Raw genomic sequence first — 14,360 nt, forward strand, 5'->3', positions numbered from 1 at the left:
AGTGTTCTCTCATCCTGGGTCCTTTTTACAGGTCCAGGTTCAAGCCTGACTAAGGAAAGTATCCAGGTATCCTGAAGCCACCCGGTACTCAGATCCAGCGGTTTTGCTTCAGGGTAGAGCGGATGAGACAAGGCTGTAGGTCGCGACTAACCAGGAGCAGAATTCTGGCGCAGACACTTTAGAGAGTTGGACTGAATAAAGGAAGAAAGAGGGTGCCCTCGCTGCCCGCGTGCTTTTGGTGGCATGGCGCACTCTGGTGGCGATATGGGGCATCACTCTCCTTTGTTTGTGACCACTGGGTGGCGGTTTTCAAGGCCTAAGGCTGACTTGAGATTTTCCTCTTCCATATTCCCCTCTGACTTTTGCACCGGGATTCCCACCTGCAGCGTAGCGGTCGCACCGGGGGTGGGGTGTGATGGGGTGGGGGTGCCTACGCACGGGGTGGAGGTGTAAAACAAAGCCCTCTGTAGACAGAAGCGGAGGCTTCAGTGGCCCATGGCCTTGCCTGTCAGCTGACCACTCCCATTCTTTCTGACAATGGAGCTCTGTGTGTTTGGGAAAAGCTCCCTTTGTCTCCATGGGCTTGTTTGTATGAACACAGTCGCTTAGTGTTCACACCGTTTAAACCCAAAAGCGGGCTGTAATTGCGACGGAATCTCTCCCAACCATAGATCACACACACATTTCAAGCATAAAGTTTATCAAATTAGTACAAAATTCTGTGGCCAAAGCTGAGCGGAAATGCGAAGTGGAGCGGGACCCCATTTTGCCGCTGTGTTGTACGCTTCCTTTTTGTGACAAGAACTCAAGAGAAACAGTTTAACCGGGTGAGTGGGGACTTAATCCCAACTTCAGAGGTTTCAACTGGGGGTCACCAGCCACACTGCTTTTACGCCTGAGCTCTGTGGAGAGGCAGCACACAAAGCAGGCAGGGCACAGCGGCAGAAAGCTGCTCATGTCATGGCAGCCAGGAAGCAGGGAGAGAGGGGTGGGGGGAGAGACCCTCCAAGGGCAAGCCTCCAGCAAACCCTTCTTTCTGACCACGCCCCACCATTTCATAGTCCAACCTCTTCCCAACAGCCTAATAACAATTTAAATCCCTCAGTGTAGATTTCCTCTAACATCTGGCTGTCTCTGGAAACACTGTCACAGGCAGACCAGGGGTGTATTTTACTAATACAGGTGTCTTTTTATCAGAAACTTTAATCCCAGCACTCTGGAGGCAGAGGCAGGGGAATTTTTGTGTGATTTTGAGGCTAGCCTGGTCTATGTAGCAAGTTTGAGTTCAGCTAGGGTAATACAAAGAGACCCTGTCTGAAAATGAGGGTGAAAGGAAAAGATGGGGGGGCAGTTGGGAGGGAGGGAGGAAGGGAGAGAGAGAGAGAGAGAGAGAGAGAGAGAGAGAGAGAGAGAACACAGAATTGAATCAGCTGTGGTTTGCTTACTGGGATAGTCATGGTGGGGTGGCCGACGCCTTTTGCAACTTGACTTGAAATGTACTGCAAAGCAAGATGGCTGTGGGGTGGATTGCTTGTGGGCAGGACAGAGGGGGCAGATCCAGGTCACTGGAGTTAATCTATATGAGAAGGTAGGTTAGGTGTATCTACTGTGCAAGTCTTTCAACTTTGTTGCCTTTGAAAAGTTTCCTAATAAAATGATGCAGGAAAAGTCACAGAAAGATGAATACTACAGAGGTCTCAGAGGCTGAGGTGGTCCTGGCCCAGGCCAGCTTGCCAGTGTTCCTGTCCCTGACTTTTACAAGCCTGAGACCCTCTGGAGGCAGGAAAGTGCCTGAGTGCTTGGACCGTGGAGGCTGGGGGTTGGCTCTTAGTATGTGAATTCTGTTCCTGCTTGTTTAGAATTGAGACCCAGACTCTGTTGCCTGTTTATGGATGCCTTTCCCCGGGCTGGGCTGCCTTGTCTGCCTCAGTGGGAGAGAATGTACTTAGTCCTAGAGAGATTTGATGTGCCATGGTGGGCTGGTGGGGGCTCCCATTCTCTGAGGAGAAGGGAGGGGATGGAAGAAGTGGGGTGGGAGGGTGGGACTGGGAGGAGGGGGGGGCTGCAATCAGGATGTAAAGTGAATAAACAAATTAATAAAAACAAACAAAAAAAGAATTTAGAAGCAAAACTGTTCCTTATGAATACCCAGAAAATACAGGGACACAGAGGAGACAGAGACAGAAAGAGACAGGCCCTGGATTTATGCGTCACCAAATCTAGTTTGGGTCATATTTCCTTTCTTTTCTCAGCTTCTTTAATGAAGATGTCCTTTCATACTGTTGTTTGGACACAAGCACACAAGTTCACTGTGATGCTGTGAGCAGAATCCAGAACTCAGGGCTTCATACTGCTAAGTAAGCACTCTATGGCTGGGCTATTTCTAGTCCTGTCCATTGATGGATGGATGGATGGATGGATGGATGGATGGATGGATGGATGGATGGATTGACTGATTTTTGAGACAATGTTTCTCTGTGTAGCCCTGGCTGTTCTGTAGACCAGGCTGGTCTCAAATTCAGAGATCTGCCTGCCTCTGCCTCCTGACTGGAGGGATTAAAGGCGTGCACCACCACTGCCATTATACTTTAAATAAATATTTTATTATATGAATAAATTTTCCAGTGCTTTGTTTGTATATGTACCATGCCTGTGCAGTACACACAGAGGCCAGAAGGGGGCGTCAGATCCCATGGAACTGGAGTTACAGATGGTTGTGAGTTGTCCTGCAGTACAGGGAATCGAACCTATGACCTCTGAAGGAGCAACCAGTGCTCTTAACTGCTGAGCCATCCTTTCTTGCCCCTTAGTTTATGATTTTTGAGATGCAGTGCCCTCGTTACACTCAAGCATGGCAGTGTGACATGGCATGTCCTCTGTGAGCCCGAGTGGCCTGGTGTCTCCCCTGTGCTGGTGTTCACTCCCCTGCGCTGCCTGTGTGCCAAGCTCTCAGTGCCTGCCTCTTAACCATTTCACTTCCTTCAATACTCAGAAGATGTGTAGGTGATGGCATGGTCCTTATCCTAGGGACACGGAAGCAGATTCAACTGGCCTTCAAGAGCAGAGGGCCAAGTGTAGTCTCCACCCAAGTCTTTGACCATTTTGCCAAGTAGATTGGAAGTTGACCTTTTTATTTTTTAAAATACTTTTATGAAAATTTCATAAAATATATTCTGATCATAACCTCCCCACACTCCTGTCTCTGACTGCTGCTAGACTCACCCCATCTTCAACTTTATGTCCTATTTTATTTTGTTTTTATAACCCTGTGAGTGCATTTGTGCTGTCCATGTACTTCTGGGTGTGGGGTCATCTACCAGGAGCCATAGTATTAGAGAAAAGTGACTCTAACCCTCAGAAGCCAGCAGCTGCCAATAGCTGCTCAGGGAAGGGTGAGAACTCATGGATGCTTCTGCCCTCTGAGCTGGGACACTGGCTGCCTGACCTTATGCCTGACCACATCTGCTGCGAGTTCCTGAGTGCAGCCTCCCGGTCATGTCCAGAAGACAGTTTCTCCTTAGTCTGGCTCTTACAATCTGTCCTCCTTCTCTTCTGAGATGATACCAGAACCTTGGGGATGGTGTGTGGTGGAGCTTTGTGAAGCTTTATGAAGTAGGTATACTGGGACGGGGGAGGCAGCTCCATTAGTGATATTATTGTTTTCACCAACTGCTGAGAGCTGGGTGTGGTTCTGTGCACTTGTAATTGTGTTCTACCTCTCTCTCTCTCTCTCTCCACAAGACAGGGTTTCTCTGTGTAGCCCTGGCTGTCCTGGAACTCACTCTGTAGACCAGGCTGGCCTCGAACTCAGAAATCCGCCTGCCTCTGCCTCCCAAGTGCTGGGATTAAAGGCGTGCGCCACCACCGCCCAGCGTGTTCTACCTCTCCACAGGCATAAAAGCAGTGGAGCCAATGAGACACTATCTAAACAAAGATGAATAGATCCTGAGAAATGACACCAAGATTGTTCTCTGACCACTACCCTCTTGAACACACACAACATGCACACATGCATGCACAAATACACATACATGTGTACACACATACATACACGCAAGTGCCCATGTACACGCTCACATTTACTCAATTCACTCACACACATTCACTCATATATGTGCACACATACAGACATGTACCCACCCACGCCCACACACATACACATATGCACACATACATGCATGTACACACACATCCACAAACATGCACATGGATTAATCACACATGCATACATATACACATACACCCACATATACCTACACACATATACATGTGCACTTAAACACATGCATACACACATACATACATGTGCCTGCATAACCCACACATATACACACATGGACTCACACACATGCATATACATATGCTCTCACACATGTGTGTATGCACACGCACACATACACACACGTACCCACATACTCCCACATACACACATGCCCTCATACATGTGCACACACATGCATAGATACATACATGCACACACACACTTATATACACACATGCACGTACCTGTACACGCATATGCACACACATGCACATATACTGATGCACATGCACTCACACACACATGCACTCACACACATGCACTCACACACTTGCACATACATGCACATGCACACATCTGCAGTTATTCCCATGATTTATTGTACACGCTCAGCGTACTATTGTAGCATGGGCCACTTCCCTGTCTAAGAATCTGCTCAGATTTACTCAAGGTTTCTGCAATGCTCTTTTGTGTGTTTGTTTAGTATTTGAAGGGAACGCTGCTTTCTTCAAGGCCTGCATATCTGTTAATTTATGTGGGTAATTGTCCTATTAATTCCCCCTTTCCTTTACTCTTGGCTTTGATCTGGCAGTTACTGATGAGGTATGTTGAAGTCTCCCACTGTGACTGTGGTTTAGAAAATTTCTCCCTGTGTGTCTACCAGCTTTTCTCCATATGCTCTGGAGCAAAAGGTTAATAACTGTGATGTGGTCTCAGTGGATGTGTCTGTCTCGCCCTGTCGGGGGCTCTGCCGAGGTCTCTGCCAAGCCTTGCATCTAATTTCTGAATTCAATTTCCTCCAAGATTGTGTGGGGTTTTGCTCCTTAAGGATTTTGGACAGCAAAAGCAACTGCCTTGTGCCAATGGAATGAAATTTGAAAAACAGAAAGCAACAAGGCCTGCAACACCCACATGAGGTCACCCTGGGGCTGCACCATTCTCTTGCTCCAAGGCCTGCTGTCTCTTGAACCCCCCCTTCACCCCCAGAGGCTCAAGCCTCCTCAGTATTCACCAGAACTTCCTGGGCCCTGCCCCCAATCCTAGGAGGCCTGAGGCGTTTGATGTGACTCCATAGTTGGCTGCCACTCCCAAGTGGTAGGTGCTGTGGGCACCCTGGGAGACACCTGCTTTGGGCTGGTCTTGAGACGTCTCATAGATAGGGTGCTATTTGCTATTTAGGGAGAGTGGAGCGAACCATGTTGAAGTTACTCTCCATGGGTGATACACCAAGTCATCTGAAAGCCAGAATGAGATACAAAGGCTCAGAAGAGGGACACCCACTTGACCGTTGGAGCTGGGACTTTGCTGTCTTTGTCTTCGGCTTGGGACGTACACTGTCGGCTCTCCTGGTTCAGATGCTGTGGATGTGGTTGTTTCTGTTTCCCTGGAGAACATGACCTGACCCTGGCCGTAACCCTGGCTGCTGCATACACTAGAGCACTGGACTCAGGTTATTTTGTGCTCTGAGCTACCTCCCAGCAGACCCTCCCTCTTTAGGGGTGGGGGCAGGGTGTGTTTGTGTATGGCACAATGTCTGTCTATGTCTGTGTCTGTAAGGCCTTGCTGCTGAGTGAGAGGGACACAGGTCTCTGAAGCCCACACAATAGGGCACTTCTAACTGAATAGAAGATATTTGATATTCCGTTGTTACCTTCTTACCCCAGCTAAAAAACTCACTTTGTTTGATATCATATTAACTAGACAGCAGTATTCCTCTTCTCATCTGGCAGAACACCTTGTCTGGGGCCCTGACTGCGCTATTGGTCAATCTTCCCTGCAGACATCAGGATGCACTGGAAGGAAGGTTCTTCTTAGAAACTGAGAGGGAAGGTGAGTGGATCCCACACTGCACCTTGTCCACCCTAATTTCAACCCACTTTCCTGCACTGTCGTGGGGACTGGAACCTTCCCAGGAGCTGGGAGCAGGAGTGAGGGGCCTTCCTGTGTGCAGTAGTCTCCTGCACCCTCCTTAGATTTTTAATGAACAGCTGTGGACTTCCTGCAAAGGTGACATACTTTCTTCAGCTTAGTAACAAGACACTGTTAAACAAAAAAAACTAGCCGCTGACGTTTGTGAAATCAGCACCAGAGCTTCCCTTCTTGTGGGGATCAGGTCTCTTCCTGGCTCCACAGGCCTCTAGAACATGGCCTTGCTGGTCTGGCCCTCTCTGGCCTTGACATTGGAATCATGTATGGGTGGCCTGCCACCAGGCCATCATCCAATCAGGATATCCTTTTCTGGAATGTTTACCAAGGACTACCCATTAGTGTTATTTTCTGTCCCCTTGAGAACTGAAGCTCATGGCCCCACCCGCCCTAATGGCCACACCCACCCTAATGGCCCCACTTACCCCATAGCCACACCCACCCGTGGCCCCACCCACATTCATGGTCCCTCCCACCCTCATAGCCCCACCCACCCAGTTCAGGGCTGACACTTCAAACGGATGAGTGAATTGGCTGTGATGTCTGATTCACAAAGCCAGTCTCAATACAAGCCTAGCTCCCCTTCTTTCCCAGAAACCACTACCAGTTCTCTGCCTAGCCTATCCCTTCTCCAGAAACTGCCTAGGCCAGTGTAGGGCTCCACTGGGCTCCCTGGGGTTCCACTGGTATTGTAAGGGGTTCCACTGGAGGGGCTTTTGTGAAGAATGCCATTTGAAGCAGACGGGGGTGGGGTGAGGGGAGGTCACATTGGCTGGTGGTAGGGAAAGGGTAGTTAGTCCAGTAGGAAGCGGATCTAGTCCCGAGACCTTCTGGAGACCGACAGGGAGGCAAGAAGAGCCTGTGAGGTGTGTCCCTTTACACGAGGTGAGGGACCTTGGAGCCCATGGGCACTAGGGTTGGGGTGCCTTTCCTTACGGTCAACCTGTGCCCATTCCACCTGGCCTGTGGGCACACAGCCATCGGAGTGAGGAGGACACCTCAGGAATGACACTACCGAAGGGCGGTTCAAAGGGTTTCACGGGCCATCAGATCTGGTCCCAGGAGGGCTGAGGCCATCTTTGTATTGCAACGAACAGGAAAGACAAGGCCAACTTTGTCTAGTGTGATCCCACTGTATCCCATCTGTGATGCTCCAGCTAAGGCCTGATCTGGACAAATCTGGTCCTAAGCAAGATATTTTCCAGGCTGGACTAGGCAGGCTTTCCCACCACTGGGGCAGGGCCATGTGGAAGGTCTTGGCTGACAGAGGCCTTTCCAGGAGTCTTTGGAAGCTGCTGTGCCTATCCACTGAGTCTGTCTTCTTGGCTTTGACTTCTTGTTCCTCCAGCTGAAGCCTTCTGTGGATGTTAGGGCAGCAGGGCTCAGGAGAAGGTCCTGCCTCTCCTCTCACTGGAGTCTGTGCTGCCTCAATTTCTCACCTCTGGGAGGTGCCTTGGCCCTGGGTGTTCCCCTTGTTCTCAGCCTGCTCTCACCGAGGCTCTTGTGTGTCTCCCTTCAGCAGGTGAGGGGAGGGCTGGTCTTTCCAGACCTCAGCTCCATGTGTGGAAGGAGTCGGGGTTGTTTGGTGAGCCTGCCTCACTATCTCCCTTCCAGACAACTGGAAGGGTGGGGTGGGCAAAGAATCTCAGAAGCTTGTCCCCAGGTGTATGTGGGGGTCCTTAGGTTCTATCTTGTGTCTTCTAAGGGATCGTTACTAGGGAGACATGTTATCTCATGGATGGGACAGCCCCACTGATGTGATGGCATCTAGATTGGCAGATATCACTGGAGCTGCAGAGGGCAGTGTTGGGCTCTGCGCCCAACTCAGCTGACCAATTCATGTGACCCAGACCAGGAGGGAAACCAGGTTAGGATTGCGAATATCTGTGACCCCCAACCCCGGTCCTGGTCTCCTATCCGACATCTTTCTACCTGGGCGCATATTAGCCACAAGGGGGCGCTGGAGCTCCACCAGTGCTCGCGGCTGGTTAGGCCCTTTCAGTGATTCAGGGATTCTGTTCTCTGAAGCCAGGCTGGGGTTCCAGAAGGCCCAGCATATGGGGAGGGCTTCCTGGGACTGAGGGCATGCTGGGCGGGAGAACGGGTGACTGAAGCTGGCTGGACCCTGGGATCCCTCCGGTCGTGGAAGTGGCTGTGTTAAACTAGAATAAGTGTCAAGGGGCAAAAGAGAGCCTGACCGGGACCTGACGACGACATTAGGAATTCCCCAGCCTGGTGACTTCTCTCCCCGAAGCCTGTAGGCCTCCCCTTAGGAGCCAGAGAGCAAGGAGTAGGTCCCATCTCAGGGACAGCTGAATAATGCATGGTACACAAACAAGGTATCAACACCAAGGGAGGGGGAAGGGAAGGGAAGCCCAGTCTGTGTTAATATTTATTAAACCCACAGCCCGTCATTCAAGAGCCTCATAAATATTAATTCCTAGTTAAACATTTATATGAACGAGATTGCTTCTCCTCCCCCTCAAAGAACCTGTTTGAAGCTGGTGGTTGTGGTGGCCTTGGGGGGAGTGGGGTCTCCAGGGAATGCTTGAGAGGAGGGGTAGAATGAATCTGCTGGCCTTGTCACTCCTTTGCAGCCTCTGGCCCCAACCAGCGCCTGCTTTAGTCAGAGCCTGTCTGTTTTCCACACCTAAGTTCCCTGCCCACTCCAGCTGACCTTCGGGTACCTGCCAAGACCTCCTGGTGAAGGCCCTTGTCTCCAGCTGCAAAACCAGTATTTCTAACAATTAGCTCCTGCATCTGTCAGTCATGTACATGTAACAAGGTTTAGTTGGCAGGGGGTGGTGAGAATCTGGGAGAGGGATCAGACGTGGCGCCGATGCTTAGGCTTCAGGCAACTTGTTCTGGAGCAGGCTGGGTGCAGGTCTCTGGGATCAGAGCGTCTTCAGGCTGTGTTCCTGGCTGTCCAGGTCCTGTGGCCAGCCGTGTCTTTGTTCTGCTCACTTTGAGTATTGATGGGGCAGTGTGGTGACTGGGGGGTTTGCTAGGCCCGGTCTCTGTCATCTCATGAATAGAACATGTCTGTTCCACGTTCACCACCCCAGCCCTTGTCACATTTTGTTTTGCTCACTCGGCTTTAATCCAGCCGTAGCCAACTTTTAACATGGTGTAGCGCAGGAATCTCACTGCATTTTGCTTCACACCACAAGCCACTTACCCCGAAACTGTGTCCCCCCCATTTTCCCGGTCCCCCCGACCTACACGAGCTCTCATGTGTCTATTCAAAATCAGTGTGCTCCTGGGTGGCACCTTGCCTGCTTCCTGTCATTTTATTTTTAGTTGCCATGGCTATGTAGCCTGTCTCCATCCTGGCAGAGTGTGCCCTTCCCCTGCCTTCTTCCCAACCAGCTTTCCCATTCACAGGCCTTTTATTCTTCCTTTGCTGGCTGAGAATAGGGTTGTCGAGTTTTCCCCGAAAAGAGCCTGCAGGAACTGTGATTTGCATGGCATTAACAGAGAGACTAATTTGGGGACAATTGTTGGAGGTGCTATCCAGAGTCTGCCCCCTCTCCCTCCCCCGCCCCTCCAGCCTGACCACAGCTCCTTCTCCCTTTAGCTACTCAGCTGAGTCCTTTCACAGGGCCTGCCCATTCTCTGGTAGCTTAATTCCCAGCTACTTAATTGCCTCAGCTGCTGTCGTGAACAGGTCTTATTTGCTGGCTGGGTCCTGTGGTGTGCAAGAATATTATTGATCTTTGTGGCTTTATCTTGTAGCCGTAGCTCGTTCCAGCCGTTTGTTGATCCGGTTACATTTCCTACCCAGGTGCCTTGTTATCCACAAGTGCTGGCAGTTTTATCTCTTCCTTTCCCCGATCTTAAACCTCTTGTTACTTTTATGTGACTTGCAGTGTTGCTCGGGACTTTCGGGATTATGTCAGGCAGTGAGGCGATAGGCGATGTCCTTGTGTGACTTCCGGTCACGCCGAGATTGGAGCCGGGAGGTCTCTCTCATGTCTGACATTTCCCAAGGGTTTAAAAGATAGGTACCACCAAGGGAGAGAGAGGCCTTTCATTACAGCCTTCCAGGAATTTGAGAAGTTATGAATAGGTATTAAGATTTGCAGATTCCTTCCTGTGTTCACTGTGATACTCTCTGTGGGGTCCTCCCCTCAGTCCTTTGGTGGACTTAGTAAGTCCAAGTGCTAGCTCTGGGCATCTTTCACTCCTCTCTGATGGGCCATATGTTATGACTTTGAAACCACTTTGTTCAGTGCTGCTGGTTGGAAGGCGGGCTGTTGTTTTATGCACCTCTAAGAAAGAAAAAACACCGCCTGTAAAACCCTGACGTGATTCTTTATCACAGAGAAGTCCTACTTCATATTCAGCACAGATCTCCTTTGGACTTATTTAATCATAGGTTTTTTTTTTTTTTTTTTTTTTTTTTTTTTTTTTTTTTATCATAGCTCACTCTACGCATCTATAAAAAGGAAAATAAAAACAGGTTAAAGTGGCACTACGATGTCTGAACATCCAGAACCGGGCTCCTCCGAAGTGGATTCCAAATGGTGTTCCTGAGACCCTTGTTTTCCAGCAGGCTCATACTTGGTGCCACAGGGAGAACACGCAGATTGCGGCATTCACAAATAGATGAATCCCGTCTCTCAGGCTTCGTGTGGAGCTGCTGGCATCAGTCTGAAGGCATTGATACTTCCTGATCTGACTGGAACCTCCCAGAAGGCTTGTAGACAACTCCAGAGGAACTCTTTTTCCAAATGGCACTTGGTGCTTAGTCAGTAGGCCCTGGCTGTTTTGGCTTCTGGAGGTGCTGGGTCTGCTCACAGCACAGTCACACAGGCTGCTGCCTGAACATTCGGGATGGGGGCCCATCTGTGGGTGCAATTTGTAGGGACATGATTGTTTTCAGACCTGATGTCACTATGTACCGTGATGGAGCACATGGCTGAGGTGACTGAGAATGTCCTGGTCCATGGTTATGGCAATGAAATGGGCAAACTGAGGCAGGCAGGGTTCGTGAGGTCAGTGGGATGGGAATGGAGGTGTTAATACTCCATGGGTAGGAGGAGAGGGGAGGGTAGCCAGAGACTATACCACTTCCTCCTTCTTCCTTCCCAGCTATGTGTGAGTGCAAGCGTGTGTGTGTGTGTGTGTCCATGCATGTGTGTGTGTATGCGTGTGTGCCTACGTGTGTGTGTATGAGTAGCCAACGGCTATACCACTTCCTCCTTCCTTCCCAGCTATGTGTGAGTGTGAGCATGTGTGTGTGCATGCGTGCTTGCATGCGTGTGCATGTGTGTGTGCCTGCATATGTGTGTGTGTGTGTGTATGGGTAGCAAGTGGCTATACCACGTCCTCCTCATTTCTTCCCAACTATGTGTGAGTTCGAGTATGTGTGTGTGTGCATGCATGCGTGTGTGTGTGTGTGTGTGTGTGTGTGTGTGTGTGTGTTTTAAAGCTGGAAGGTCTCAGGAGCTGTCGCCTGTGCTGCAGTGGGGTTTTCAGTGAAGAGCTGCCCTTGGTCACCTACGCTCTTATAAAGAACCCTTACTCAGGTTCCCATAAGTTAACACTAATAAACTTATTGGTTCACCAAGATGGGCTTAGATGGATCCGTTCTTTTAAAAGTTTTTAATTAAATGAACTAGTTTGGATGGGAACACTTCTTTAGGCTGTTTGTGCCCTCTCTGGGAAGGTTAGACATTTTTTTTTTTTTCTTATTTGTCACCAGGAACGGTAATGCAACAAGTTGTCATTCTAATGGAGAACAGAAAGAACCAAAGATGATCCTAGGAGGAGCAGGGGCGTGTTCTTGTTTAAGTGCTAGCATGCACAGCTGGGGTTGGGCTGTCTGAAGGGCTGCCTTTGGGGCCAGGCTCAGCACAGCCACCTTTCCCTGTGTGCTATGGAACAGCAAGCCTTTGGCTGTGGTAGAAGTTGCGCGACCCCTGCATGGGTGTGAAGACACGCAACTGAGGCTGCCGTGTGTGTCCAGAGGAATTTGCTTGTGTGAAGGAGGAATTACGACGGGAGACAGACGTGTTGCTGTGATCGTCCGTCTTACCTTCTGGTTTGCCAGAGAGAGTGGGGGAGAGGAAGGATGACGTGGAGGTGCTACCTTGACATTCCTCAAAGCTGGGCGAGCACGAGGGAAAGAAAATATACATTTGACCCATGCTGAAGAGCTCCTTCTGGGATTTGAACCTTGGAACCCATGGAGAGAATCAGCAATGAGGAGGGAGAGGAAGGCGGACATTGGAGAGGTGGTGTTTGATGCTCTCTTTTCCAGGTCATAGGCCTGTGTTCACAGGAGAGGTAAGAGGTCTCGTTCGAAAGGGTCCCCCCCAGAGTTGTGGGGGGCATTTGTGGTGTTGCTGAGGTTCATGGTGGAGATGAAAGGAGAGGAGAATGGAGAAAAGGTTTTGTTTGTGTTACTGATAAGCAAAGGTGACAGGACCTGTGTAGAGCCAGATTGTCTAGGGAAAAGACTGACAGAGAGCCAGGTCACAGCTTGAGTCACAGCCCACTAAAGGTATAGAAGGCAAACCCCAAAAGAAACACAACACGTCTCTGTCCTCTGGAGTGCCTGCTGGGAGTAAGATCTCCTCAGTGAGGACATCCCTAGCTGTTCACCTTGTTAAGTGGCCAAGGTTGCAGCTGAAGACTAGGCAGGCATCCAGAGAGCACGCCCGAGTACAGAGTCATTGGCTCTCTACTAGTGTGCAAAGTTGTTGGGCTTCGGAAGATGCTGGAGCTGAGTGTGCCTTGATTCGTGGCCACACCCCAAGCACTGGACAGTGGGTAGCAGTGGATCAATATTGAGACAGAGCAGGGCTTATCACAGGGATGTGGGTGATTCTGATGATGTCGCATTTCTCCCACCAGGGTTTACTGGAGATGGATGTGCGGCTGTGATACGCCCTGTGTGTCACAGTGGGGGAGTGTAGTTTGAGGGTGTGAGGTGACAAGATGCTTCCTCATGGCTGGCAGGGAAACAGGAGCTTATTGTTTATCCAGACCAAAGTCCTTTCAGCAGGGAGAGGTGGCTGATGGGAAGGCTGTAGGGCTCATGAAGAAAGACCGTGTGTTGCAGAGAGCTACATAACGTTCTTTTTGCCTTTATCTCTGTGTCCAACTTTGTTCTTTTTGTTTTGTTTTATTTGGTTTGGTTTTTTTGAGACAGGGTTTCTCTGTGTAGCCCTGGCTGTCCTGGAATTCACTCTGTAGACCAGGCTGGCCTGGAACTCAGAAATCCGCCGGCCTCTGCCTCCCAAGTGCTGGGATTTAAAGGCGTGCGCCACCACTGCCAGGCCCAACTTCATTCTTTTAACAATTTTAACATTCTTTTTAACGTGAGGGACAGGTCTTTTCATGCTGAATTGAACGGTAACACTCTTCGTTGTTGGTGGTGATGGTGTTCTGTACCCCGTTAACTTCTGTGTTCCACGATCAGTTGGTGCTTGCTTTGGACATTCGACCGTGGTCGATTCAGAGACGACCCCCCACTCGATGTAGTATAAGAAGGTTGCATCATATAACACCATAACGGAGTGTCTCACAGTTTTGGGGGGGGCGTTGGGAGGAACAGTGAAAACAATGGTTAAAGAGTTGGCATGGGGGGCCCTGTGTGGATGGGGAAAGCTGTTGTCAGAAGCTACGAGTCCGTTAGATGCAAATTCCAGTGCTCAGTGGGATTGGATCCATCGCTGTGAGTTGGTGAGGGAGACGCCTGAGCCTCCACTAACATATGTGCTTTTGCCACAGCTGTTACTTGTGTATTAGAACTGCCTGGTCAGTGGCTATTGCTGAAGACCCCACATGCTCTTGTTTTGAGATGTGAGAAATCAAAACGAGGCTAAGTTGGAACTGACAAGATTCAAAACCAGTCAGACAGCTGGGCACAGGTGTTCATGGTGTGTCACGGCGACCCGGTGCTCAGAAGTCAATCATGTCTCTACTGCCCCTATCAAGACTTGTGGAGCATTGGGAAGAGAACACCAGAAAGAACGTAAGAGCTGGAGGAAGGATTGGAGTGGTGTGGTGAAGCAGTTTCTTCTGGGCCTGATATGACTGCCAGCCAGCATGGAGCAGAAGCTGTTGGTATAGCCTATAGAACAGCTTGGCTGAGCAGTTATGACAACAAAATAAACAAAATATGCAGCGATCCTAGACTTGTGGTATTGGTAATGGGTCTGTT

The 14,360-nt window shown here is 49.9% G+C and overlaps 1 long non-coding RNA gene across 4 annotated transcripts; it reads left to right on the forward strand.

Annotated features, from left to right (window-relative positions):
* The first annotated feature begins 459 nt into the window (after positions 1-459).
* Positions 460-11,759, forward strand: LOC143436730 (uncharacterized). Of its 4 annotated transcripts, none has more exons than XR_013106555.1 (5): positions 460-827; positions 2,253-2,357; positions 5,441-5,711; positions 5,963-6,091; positions 10,612-11,759. It is a non-coding gene; the product is annotated as an uncharacterized LOC143436730 (long non-coding RNA). The 4 variants fall into 4 exon arrangements; XR_013106556.1 differs by having other exon boundaries at positions 5,992-6,091; XR_013106557.1 differs by lacking the exon at positions 5,441-5,711 and having other exon boundaries at positions 5,970-6,091.
* The last annotated feature ends 2,601 nt before the right edge of the window (positions 11,760-14,360 follow it).

The sequence above is a fragment of the Arvicanthis niloticus genome, chromosome 23, assembly GCF_011762505.2.
Source record: "Arvicanthis niloticus isolate mArvNil1 chromosome 23, mArvNil1.pat.X, whole genome shotgun sequence".
Lineage (NCBI taxonomy): Eukaryota > Metazoa > Chordata > Mammalia > Rodentia > Muridae > Arvicanthis > Arvicanthis niloticus.